General features: G+C 43.2%; 1 non-coding gene across 1 annotated transcript; it reads right to left on the bottom strand.

Moving 5' to 3' along the window:
• Window positions 1-11,337: 11,337 nt before the first annotated feature.
• Window positions 11,338-11,444, bottom strand: LOC114673653 (U6 spliceosomal RNA). The gene has a single exon (XR_003724416.2). It is a non-coding gene; the product is annotated as a U6 spliceosomal RNA (small nuclear RNA).
• Window positions 11,445-12,963: the final 1,519 nt, after the last annotated feature.

Here is a 12,963-nt window from a genome sequence, read left to right as displayed (position 1 = left end):
AATATCTTAAGCATCGGAATAGCCATTCTGGTATGCCCTGGCTGAACATCAGACTTACCTGAAAGAAAGGTTAAATATTTTAGTCTTGATTCTAAGAACAATGGGAGCCACCAAAAGGTAGTGAGCAGCGAAGTGACACGAGTAAATTTGCATTTCAGAGGTCACTGAGGCGGTGGGGAGGAGGAGCGATCAGAATGGACATGGTCAACCATGAGGAGTCCTAGTCCAGGCAGGAGCAGATGGTTCAGACCATGGACCCGGGTGACTGTTTGGGATGCAGAGAATCAACAAAGGCAATGGTGTTGCATTGGAGGTGGTGGAAACAGACAATGACCTCAGGGTTTCTGGCTTTCCCATTGCGGTTGATAGAGGGAAGTTAAATCAACTGAAAAAAGGAACAACGGAAGATAACTGGGTTTGGTGGGGAGAAGATCATATGGGCAATTTTGGAGATGTTGAGTTTAAAAGGACTTTGAACATTGAAGAGATGTTAAGTATACCGTGGTAGGTCTACTTACCATAGGTTTGGAGCTCAGAAGAGCATTCTGGCCTAGAGTTGTGAATTGATGAGTTGTCAATAATCAAGTCAAAAATGAAGAGGTGGACAGAATGAGTATGTATGGAGATGGCAGAGTGAGAAGATGAGAGAGACTCCAGGCCTGAAGAACTCCAGAAGTCAGTGGCTGAGCAAAAACAGGGGCAGATATGGAATATTTTTCCTGTATTTCCTCTTAGGAATTGAAATTTTAAAACACTACAAATACCACAAACATAAAATCCAGAAACTAGCATAGTATTTTCATTAATTATTTACCTTAAACACTTCTATAATACTTTTCCCAGCAATTCTGGCTGCATGATCTTTTCTTTTTTTTTTTTTTTTTTTTTGAGACGGAGTCTCGCTCTGTCGCCCAGGCTGGAGTACAGTGGCGCGATCTCGGCTCACTTGCAAGCTCCGCCTCCCGGGTTCACACCTTTCTCCTGCCTCAGCCTCCGGAGTAGCTGGGACTATAGGCGCCCGCCACCACGCCCGGCTAATTTTATTTTGTATTTTTAGTAGAGCCGGTGTTGCACCGTATTAGCCAGGATGGTCTCAATCTCCTGACCTCATGATCTGCCCTCCTCAGCCTCCCCAAGTGCTGGGATTGGCTGCATGATCTTTATTTTGTCTAATTTATTGAGGCATAACTTATGTGCAATAAACTGCCTGTATTTAAAATAATCAATTTGATCAATGTTGGCAGATGTGAACATGAAATCACTGTCACAATGAGCATTCAGAACATTTCCATCAGCCCCAAAGCTTCCCTGCACTCCCGTGCAGTCTCTTTCCACCCCGACCACGGATCTAGAGTTTTACACAAATGGAACCACACAGTGTGTACTTATTTTTGTCCGGCTTTTTTTTTCTCAGCATAATGATTTTGAGATACATCCATATTATCATGCATGCCAATAATTCATTCCTTTTTATTGCTGATTAGTATTCCACTGTATGGAAACACCACATATTGTTCAAGCACTCACCTGCTGATAGACATTTGTGTTGTTTCCAATTTTGTGCTACTATGAGCATTTTTATCGTGACTAAGTGTTGAATTTTCTCCTTTGCTTTTTCTGCAGTTATTGAAATAACCACATTGTTTTTCTATTTTATTAACATCATGAATTACAGTGGTTAATTTTGTAATATTGAACCAACTTTGAATTCCTGGAATAAACTTTACTTTGTCCTGGTACATTCGATGTAATTCTAGTTGTAATTATAGCTACAGTTGTAGATAGATCAAGAGTTGGATTTGATTTGCTATACCCATTAGCAGTCACTCCCCATTCCCCTCTTCCCCAAGTCCCTGGCAACCACGAATCCATTTTCTATCTCTGACCTATTCTGGGCATTTTAATAAATGGAATCATAGATGTGTGGCCTTTTCTGTCTGACCTTTTTTACTTATCATGCCTTATAACATGCTAAAAAAGATTTGCCCACGTTGTAGCACATATCAATACTTCATTCCTCTTTATGGCCAAATAATATTCTATCATGAGGATATGCCACATTTTATCTTTCTTTTCATCAGTTAATGGATATTTGGGTTGTTTCCACTTTTCAGCTACTACGAAAAATGCTGCTGTGAATACTTTGTACAAATCTTGTGAGGAGGCCAGGTATAGTGGCTCATGCCTGTAATTCCAGCACTTTGGGAGGCCAAGGTGGGTGGATCACCTGAGGTCAGGAGTTAGAGACCAGCCTGGCCAACATGGTGAAATCCCATCTCCACTAAAAATGTAAAAATTAGCTGGGCTTGGGGGCACATGCCTGTAGTCCCAGCTACTCAGGAGGCTGAGGCAGGAGACTTGCTTGAACCCAAGAGGTGGATGTTGCAATAAGCTGAGATCATGCCATTGCACTCCAACCTGGGGAACAGAGTGAGACTCCATCTCACCAAAAAAAAAAAGAAAATTAAAAATTAGCCGGCTGTGTTGCCACTTGCCTGTGGTCCTAGCTACTTGGGAGGCTGAGGTAGAAGGATTGCTGGAACCCAGGAGGTCGAGGATGTAGTGAGCCATGACTGTGCCACTGCACCCCAGGCTGGGTGACAAAGTGAGACCCTGTCTCAAAGAAAAAAAGAAAAGAAAACACAAACACATTTGGTTTTGGTGAGGATGTGTATTTTCAGTTCTCTTGGATGTAGAACTGCTGGGTCATATGGTAATTCTGTGTTTAACTTTTTGAAGACCTTTCAAACTGTTGTCCAGGGCAGCAGCACCATCTTACAATCCTACCAGCAATGTGTGAGGGTTCCAGTCGCTCTACATCCTTGCTAACTCTGTTAGGATGTGACTTTCTGATTGCAGCTTTCTTAGTGGGTGTGACGTGGTATCTCATTGCAGTTGGTTTGCATTTCTCTAGTGACTTGTGATGCTGAACATCTCTTCAGGAGCTTATTGCTCATTTGTGTATCTTTCTCAAACTTTTGTCCATTTTAAAATTGAAATGTCTTTTTATTGTTGCATTGTAAGAGTTCTTTATATATTATGGATACAAGTCTCTTGTCAGATGTATGATTTGCAAATCTTTTCTCCCATTCTGTGAGTTGTCTTTTCACTTTGTTGATGGCATCCTTTGAAGCACAAAAGTTTAAAACTTTGATGAATTCTGATATATCTATTTTTTCTTTTGTCACTTTTGTGTCATATCTAAGAAGCCATTGCCTAAGGACCCAAGGATTTACTCCTATATTTTCTTTTAGGCATTTTACGGTTTTAGCTCTGAAGACATTGCTCCATTTTGGGTTTCGTTTTGTATATGGTATGAGGCAGTGGCTCAGCTTCTTTCTCTTGCACGTGGATATCCAGTTATCCCAGCACAGCTAATTGAAAAGACGCTTCTTTTCTCATTAAATTGTCTTGGCACTCTTGTCAAACTTCATCCTCTTTGTTAATTTTCTCAATTCTTTTCCTGCTCTTATCTTTATTATTCCCTTTCGTCTAGTTACTTTGGGCTCACTTTGCTCTTCTTTTTCTAGTTTCTTATTGTGAACTCTTAAGTCTCTAGTTTTGTACGCCCTCCCTCCCACCACCTATCCCAGTATAAGCATTTAAAGGTATAACTTTCTCTCTAACCACTATTTGCTTACATCCCACAAATTTTGACCTTTTTCATTATCATTTAGTTCAAAGTATTTTCAAATTGCCCTCATGATTTCTTCTTTGACCTATTGATTCTCTAGAAGTGAAATGTTTCATTTCTAAATATTTGGTGTCTACTTATCTTATTGTTTTTAATTTCTATGTAATTCTGTTTTAATTAGAGAATAGGCTCTATAAAATATAAATCCTCTTCAATTTATTGAACCTTGTTTTATGGTCCAGCATATGGTCTATTTTGGTCAACAAACCACATGTGCTTGAAGAGAATGTGTATTCTGCAGTTGTAACTGATAGATACAGATTCTATGAAGAGCAATTATATGAAAGTGGTTAATAGTGTTGTTCAGTCCATCTATCTTTTTCTTGATTTTTTTCCAGCAGCCCTATCCTAAGATATTCATATTCATATTCAACTATGATTATGGATTATTTCTGTCAATTTTTTCCTCAGGGATACTGAAGCTCCGTTACTAGACACACACCCACATAGGATTCTTTGTCTCTTAGTGTATTAATGCCTTTATCCTTATAAAAGATCCTTCTTTGGTAATTTTTTTTCTCAAAGTCCATTTTGTCTGATAACTAGATAGTGTGGGGTGGGAGAAAGGGAGAGGGTCAACAGAGTACCGTTCATCTCCACTGAGTGTAGAACCAACTGAGAAGTAAACCTAGCTGTGGGCAGATGGAGATTAAATGTTAGCGTTTGTGCCGATGAAGCCGATCAGAGGCTGTGGCCCTAGATTTGTGTCCAGATGGGCCTGTTAATACTTCCCTCAAAATTAGGTGGCCTTGCACATCCGGTCACTGGCCCAGATGGACAATAGTCAGCCTTTTCCTTTCACCCTCATCCAGGGTAGACGGCAGAAGGCAGAGGGCAGGTAGGTGGATGGACTTCTGAGGCAGAGTGAGGGGCCCAGAGACGCCTGCCCAATTCTTCCTCTAAAGATCACCAGTAAGTGAAATGAAGAGGCCAGGGGCTGAGGGAATGTTCTAGAGAGGTTTTTCACATAGAAACAAGGAGAATGTGCCCCTTCTAAAAGGTCTCTACGGCTATGAGAGCATGTGAGCTTACCCAAGAAGAATGAAGGGTGAGGAAGGAGAGGATCTGAACCAAGTCGTGGGGGCCACCAGCATTCGGAGGCTGGGCTGCAGACGGAGGTCCCCTGAAGGATATGGAGAAGGGGTCCCCAGGGATGTCATGGAAGCAAAGGAAGGCGTTTCAAGGCTGCATTGCCAGCTGCCAAGAGGCTGAGAATGTTGAGATCCCCTCATGAAAGCTCAGGCTTGTCCTCTGGGGTAGAATTTTGGCAAAGAATCTTTCACGCCACACACTGAGCACACTTCTGACTTCCCCAATTATGGTAGAAAGGAGAATTATTTACCCTGATCTGGGAGAAGATTTATAGGTTTAAGGGCCCTTAAAATCACAGTACTCAGACTCTGTTTTCCTAATGGTGAATGGCCAAGAAAACAGCTTTCAAAAATAAACGCGGGTAAATGTGGAAGGCTAGACTCCTTCCTGTGGCTTATTTTAACTTTCATATAAGAAAACATAGTCGTTGATTACCTTAGCAATATGCCATGCCTTATCAAAAGGGCTTTAAAGCGCTCTCATTAGTCCTTTCAATATACTTGGATAAGAGGTGAAAACAAATATGTGTATTTTAACCTCATCCTAGAGAAAAAGGAGAGAGTTGGGGAGAAGTCAAGGGCTTTTCTCCCAGAATCCTGGGGGATGACGTGGCATCAGCCCTGGCCTAAAGTGCGCAGGCCAGAAACTGCCCCCTGCAGCTAAAGCACTGGAACAGAAATGAGGAAGATTCATGACTCAGCCAAAGAGAGGTGAAAAGGTGAGCAATTATATAATGAACAGAGCATGCGTCATGCAGTCCTCAAGTAACAAACTCACATTTCAAACTCTTTAAGGGCAGAAATAATATTTTACCATTCTTTTCATTGTTGATGGTCCCTAGTACAGGCTAAGACCTCAGTAAATGTTTCCTTGCTGGCTGATGACACAGGTTGTCTCTCTGTGTGTATGGGAAGAGTATAGAGGGATGTGAATTTTATTCAGTATATAGAATAAGTAGTTTTCTAAGATTTTGTGCATGGAAGTGATGCAATCAGCTCAAATTTGACTAAAATGGTCCATACCCGCTCTAGGTTTTAGGAAGGAAACCTAGTAGAAATGAGTGAGATGAGCTTAAAGTATGAAGGAGCTGAGAGCAAACAAAATAAAAGGCTGGAGTCTGTTTATTGCAAAATTGTCTGTTTTTGCATGAAAGTGTGTTTGGGGGCACCCATTTGCACACTCCCCCAACAAATATTTATTGAGCACCTATTATTATATTTCATCGTGCTGGGTGCTTGGCAGTTACAAAGATAAATGAGATGGATTTTCTACCTTGAATATGTCATGGTCAAATGAGGATACCCTGAAGATGTTCTTGACAAAATCATACTTTGGTGCTTTTTTGTTTGTTTGTTTGTTTGTTTTGTTTTGTTTGAGACAGAGTCTCGCTGTGTCGCCCAGGCTGGAGTGCAGTGGCTGGATCTTGGCTCACTGCAAGCTCTGCCTCCTGGGTTCACGCCATTCTCCTGCCTCAGCCTCCCGCCTAGCTGGGACTACAGGCACCTGCCACCACACCTGGCTAATTTTTTGTATTTTTAGTAGAGATGGGGTTTCACTGTGTTAACCAGGATGGTCTCAATCTCCTGATCTCGTGATCCGCCTGCCTCAGCCTCCCGAAGTGCTGGGATTACAGGCATGAGCCACCATGCCCGGCCTTTCTTGACCAAATCATACTTCGGATGTTGGATGGAAGCAAATAAAAATGCTATAGCGGCTGGGCGCTATTCAGTGAAGGAGGTGTAAGGGAGAGTGAGCAGTGTGGCCGTGCTGTGGAAGACTTTTTGGGTGGGTGTTCACCCCGCATGTACGGGGAACCAGGAGATATTCTGAGCAGAGTGCCAACAGCCCATTCCTGTCTGGGGAGGATGATGCAACCTGTGAGGGGAGGGAGGGAGACACAGGGTGAGGGTGGGGACCAAGCAGAAGAAATGTGGGGTGACTCATACATTTGGTTGGTAGGAATGGGTTTCCAATGCCTCGGATGGGAATATGAACATGAAATGTGTCCTGGTGACTCACGGCATCCTCCTAGATTCAAAACAGACTCTCAGAGACCCCGGCTTCTGCTTCAGTGCTCACCCTCTCACTGCTTAGGCCTGTGAAATGGTGGCGACCCTAGATATAAGGACAAAACAGAGGAGACGAGTTCAAAGGCACTGGGGAGCCAGAGGCTGTGCTTTGAGCATTTTCCAAAGGAGAAGGGATCGGAGGAGGCTTTATCTATCACAAAAGATTTGATGCTTAGGAAGGGAACTTAAGAATCTTCAATGAGACACCATGCCTCTTCCTTTGAGAATTTTGTTTTTAATTGTGGTAACATATGCATATCACAGAGTTTACCATCTGAACCATTTTGATGGACAGTTCGGTGGCATTAGGTACATTCACATTGTTGTGCAACCATCACCACTGTCATCTCCAGAGCTCTTTCATCTTGCAAAACTGAAACTCCACACCCATTAAACAACAGCCTCATCCCCCCCAACTCCTCCAGCCCCTGGAAACCATCATTCTCCTTTTATTTTAATGAATTTGACTGCTCTGGGTATCTCATGAGTGGAATAATACCATATTTGTCCTTTTGTGACTGGCTTATTTCACTTAACGTGATATCTTTAAAGTCCACCCATTTGTAGCATGTGGTAGGCGTTCCTTTAATTTTAAGGCTGAATAATATTCCATTGTATGTGTATACCACGTTTTGTTTATCCATTTATGTATTGATGGACATTTGGATTATTTCCACCCTTGGCGATCGTGAATAATGCTGCTATGAACACATACAAACATCTCTGCAAGTCTTTGCTTCTAATTCTTTTGCGTATATACCCTGAAGTGAAATTGCGGGATCATATTGTAATTCTATGTTTAATTTTTTAAGAAACTGCCATACTGTTTTCCATAGCGGTTACACATTTTACATTCCCACCAATAGTGTGCTTCAATTTCTCCACATCCTTGCCAACATAGACTTTTCTCTTTAGGCTGGCATTAAGCTATGTGACCAGAACATAACAAGTAGCTCAAGAGCCCATCCACCATTTATGTTTATCATTATTTTTTCCTCTGGAGGAATTAAGAAATGAGGTACTGCTTTAGCTACTAGAGTTTAGCACTCAAACACTTCTTCATAAAATTCCAGTTACTCTCAATTGGAGTAAAGTAAAACCATGAGGGTTATTTTGAGCCAATCTTCAGGGTTTGAGGTAAATGATAGTAATATTCTAAGAGTTAACATTTATATAGGACTTGTGTGTGCTCAGCACTGACCAATCACTTTCCATATATGACGTCACTGAATCCTCCCAACACCCTGAGGAGACCAGCACTACGATCACCTCCACTTGAAGATGAGAGAATTGGGGCTACTAAGGTTGTGGCTTGTGTAAAGATGCAGAAAGTTTCCATGGCAGTGTCCAAGCCCAGCCCACACCATCACACTGTATTCCTACAAAAAGCCACACCCATCAGTAGGTGGACACCACTTGTGCAAAAGATGTATGGACGAGAGTATTTAATGCAAATGTGTTATAAAAGTTTAACATTGGGCCAGGTGCAGTGACTCACGCCTGTAATCCCAGCACTTTGGGAGGCCGAGGCGGGCGGATCACCTGAGGTCAGGAGTTCCAGACCAGCCTGGCCAACATGATGAAACCCCATCTCTGTTTAAAATACAAAAATTAGCTGGGTGTGGTGGAAGCTGTCTGTAATGCCGGTTATTCGGGAGGCTAAGGCAGGAGAATTGCTTGAAACCAGGAGGCAAAGTTGCAGTGAGCCGAGATCATGCCACCGCACTCCAGACTGGGTGACAAAGCCAGACTCCATCGCAAAAAAAAAAAAAAAAAAAAAAAAAAAAAGTTTAACATTGGAAAAAGCTTATATGCCCATCAATAAGGGTTTGATTAAACTAATGAAGGTACACCCATTGAAGGGAATAGTTATGCATCTGTTAGGAATTATGATGTAGATATATATTAGTTGATATGGAAAAGTGTTCAAGCTATATTGATGACAAAAAAAAAAGTGGTTGCAAAGCAATAAGGATGGTGTGATCCAGTTTTAGTAAACTAATATAAATTTGTATTAATACAAGTTTGGATATATAAGTTTAAAAGGCTGGAAAATTATAGAGCAAAAATATTAACAATGATAGCCTTGATGTGGGAGGATTCCTGGCAATTAAAATAATGGCATTTTCTCAATTTTCCTTACAATGTTTATATAATACAGCATAGAATGAAAGCTTAACAACACACACCACCAACCTGTCACTGAAACAGTTTCCTTTGTGTCCCAGACTGGAAATCAGCCCCACTGCACTCAAAGGTGCTGTGACTTTGGACAAGTTCCTTCTCTTTGGGCCTCCTGTTTAATCTAATAATAAAAAGGCGGTTTAATTTCGAAAGTTTCTTCCAGCTCTAGTACTCCTTGACTGAATGACTCCCTTTCCCGGCGGAAGTTCTTTTAAGAACGGCCTACTGGAATTTACATGTGGGTAAATAGTCTCTTCAGTCCGTTTTCTTTGATCTAAGTTCGTGCATTGCACCAGGGTTGTGTCAAATCACCCTGGGAAAAAGTAACTTTTCCCAGAAAGACAATTTTTTTTTTTTTTTTGAGACGGAGTGTCGCTCTGTCGCCCAGGCTGGAGTGCAGTGGCGCGATCTCAGCTCACTGCAAGCTCCACCTCCCGGGTTCACGCCATTCTCTTGCCTCAGCCTCCCGAGTAGCTGGGACTGCAGGCGCCAGCCACCTCGCCCGGCTAATTTTTTTGTATTTTCAGTAGAGACGGGGTTTCACCCTGTTCCAGGATGGTCTTGATCTCCTGACCTCGTGATCCGCCCACCTCGGCCTCCCAAAGTGCTGGGATTACAGGCGTGAGCCACCGCGCCCGACCCAGAAAGACAAATTTTAACCTAAGACATTAAACAACAACAACAACCAAACAAACAAAAAGCACTACATACTGAACGGACTCCACAAGCCAAGCAGAAAAACAAAAAACAACGAACCATATCCCCCTTCCCACCCTTACCCCAGACTCAGCTTCTTTCTAAAGATCGCCTGCCCCCTGTACGCCTGAATAGTCATAGTAGCTGGCATTTATTTTTACAGATATCCATAGAGTCACTGATAGCATTTTCTCCCGCAGAAGCACAGCGAAATCACAGCCGAGCAGAGGAGGGCAGGGCGAGGGCCGCCCCAGTCTAAGAGCCGCAGGGTCTGGCTGGAGCTGCCATCGGACTTCATCCGGGCGCAGAGGCCGCATCAGGCGGGTGCGGGCTGCTCTATGGCGCCCTCTGCTGTTAGTCAGCCCCGGGCTCCTCGCCCGGCGCGCCGGCCTCTGCCGGGTCCAGTGGGGCCTGCGAGCTGCGGGGATCACCGAGACCACATTCCCGCGGCGCTCAGAACGAGAGGCAGAAAAGCATACTGCAGTTTCCCAGCGGCCTTTTACACCTGCCTCCTTCGGATAAACCCAAAAACCTTCCTTCAGAGAAGACGGCCCGTATTTCCCGTTATTGGGGGTGGGGGTAAGGGCGTCACAGGGAGAGCCTTACTTTCAACATTCTGCGTTATGAAATCAAGGGAGACTTTTTTTTCCAACGAGTGTGAACATTTTTTTTTTCAAGAGAATTAAACCGTTTATTGATTACACATGATAATGGATGATACACGAGCTTCATTCCCATCTATAATTTTCTGGTACCATTATTCAACTTGAATATATTGCATAGGATGTGCCAACAATCACTTTTATCACCAATAATTCCATGATTTTGCTTGGGTAATCCCTTTTAATGGTGAACTTCAGGTCACAACAGTAACTATCAGTTCAAATACATTAAGGTTTCTGAAGACAATGGCTTCTCCACCCAAGCAGGTTGTATAGAAATTCCAAAGAGAACCTGGTGTCACCCTGAAGGAATTCTAACTTCACACGTCGGGGAAATTTACCAAGATGGCTTCAGAGTAGACTAACTTTACACGGCACTTTTTTTTAAAGAAGACATTTATTCAGCGTCACGATCAGACTATTACATTTAGCAATCAACAGCATGGGTGCAAAAAAAAAAAAAAAATCTACATTAAAACCCTTTGTTGGAACGCTTTACACTTTCCACAGAACAGAAACTAAAATAACCTGTTATACAATTAGTCACAAATACAGTCCTCGAGTTTTTTGCCCATGCACTTGAGTATTTGTCTAAAACATGTCTTGTTTGTAGCAACTAGGCCTTGCCACCACTGTGCTTGGCTGAGTTCACCAATCTGTTGTAACCTGTAGCTTCCCTGTCACTTCTCTGGCTCTCCTCTCCTGCTAAGCTTTGTTTCCTAATTAAAATTTTCTGCCACAGCCATAGCTACTGTTGCTACTGGAACCACCATAGCCATCTTGGTTTCATGGTTTGGCAAAGTATTGGCCTCTACCACCATAAGGGCCAGAGCTGCTGCCTCCAAAATTTCCTCCCTTCATGGGTCCAAAATTTGAAAACTGATTGTTGTAATTGCCAAAATCCTTGTAGCTTCCACCACTTCCAAAATTGCTTCCACTAAAAAATATGGAACGCTTCACGAATTTGCATGTCATCTTTGCACAGGGGCCTTGCTAATCTTGTCTGTATCGTTCCAATTTTAGTATATGTGCTGCTGAAGTGAGCACAGTGTGAACGTTGACTATGCTTCTCACATATCTTTACAGCCCAATCTGAGGGGACTATATCTCGGAGAACCAACTGTTCTAGAATTTTCTCACCTGCCTCCTGCAACCCTCTCCCCATTTCTTCTCCTAGGGAGTCTTCCAGCTGGTGCAGTTCACCTAGGAACTGCATGAGCACTTGCTGGGGGTGTGGCAGGAGGCAAGTCACTAAACCTTTATCAGTGAATCCTGACAACCGTATACAGCCCATTCATTTCTTCACTCATTCCATCCATGTCAACACAGCAACTACTCCAGCTGACCCTGGGGCTTGGTGCTGGGGATACATCCCATACAAAAGGATGCTTTCCTTCCTGTCCCAAAATGTATAACCGCTGCCCCCGCTGCCCCGGGATCACACACGATAGATACGTAAATGGTCACGGGTGGATGCAAAGAACATGTTGCAATGAGAAAGAATAACTTAGGTTGTGAGTTCACAGGAGGAACATGAAAGCTGAGCCTGCAGGATTAATAAGAATAAACCGGGTGAAAAATGCTGAACCATGACTCTGAGGTGGGAAGGCGGCATAAATTCCAGGAGAGGCATGTGGTTGGATCATCAGGAGTGAGGAAAGCAGAAACCCCAAAGGAAGTTGGAGAATTAGGCAGGGGGTGGATTAGGTGAACCCTGGAGGGCCAACCTGAGTTTTGAGTCAAATCCCAGGGTGCAGTGGAGAGCTCCTGAATTTATTTTTAGTAATTGACATGATCTGAGGTGGGGTTTGCCAGGATCCTTCTGGCTGGTGTGATGGGAGGGAGGCAGGGTGAGGGCAGGAGCCTTGGGGCTGAAGATAAATGAGAAATTGGTTCCTGGTAGTAGCAGTCCAAGTGGCAGGAAGTCGCCAGCCACAAAGCGTGCTTTGAAGGCAGAGCAGAGGACAGGCTGACATGTTGGCTGTGGGGCTAAGGAACAGAGAAGTATTATGGATAGCTTCTCCATCTCCATCCCTGACAGGGAGAACTCAGGGAGAAGCAGTTTCAGGGAGTAGCTCTAACTTGCATGTAAAATCGCGGAGGTGAAACTAGCCTGCCAGGGCCTGCCTGAATCGGAAGCTCTGTCACAAGTGTACTGTTGATCCGTGGATGCAGAAACACTGCTCTCCAGGGAGACGCGTCTGATGCCAACTGGTATATTCATAGCACTTGATGAGGGCGTTTATTGAGTAGTACTGTTTTAATGTTTGAGATGTAAAACAAAAGAAAATTGAGAAGTGTGTTTTCATGTGATGACTTTGCATTTTAATGTTATTTTTAAATGTAAAGATTAAGGAAAACATGCATCTAACTCTGGGAGAAGAACAAAAGTGAAAACGGAACCTAGGAATGGGATAGTGGGTGGAGGAGGGAGGAGGCTTGTCCAAGTCAAGTCAGGAATTGGGCCAGATTCGTTGCAGCCTTTGGAAATCATAATCAAGTGACAGTCTTTCATGCTTTGGCATCAATGCGGCACTACTAGGGCCATGAAGTAAGAGTAAACACT

Source organism: Macaca mulatta, chromosome 17 (genome assembly GCF_049350105.2).
Source record: "Macaca mulatta isolate MMU2019108-1 chromosome 17, T2T-MMU8v2.0, whole genome shotgun sequence".
NCBI lineage: Eukaryota > Metazoa > Chordata > Mammalia > Primates > Cercopithecidae > Macaca > Macaca mulatta.
This window is presented reverse-complemented; position numbering and strand designations above follow the sequence as displayed.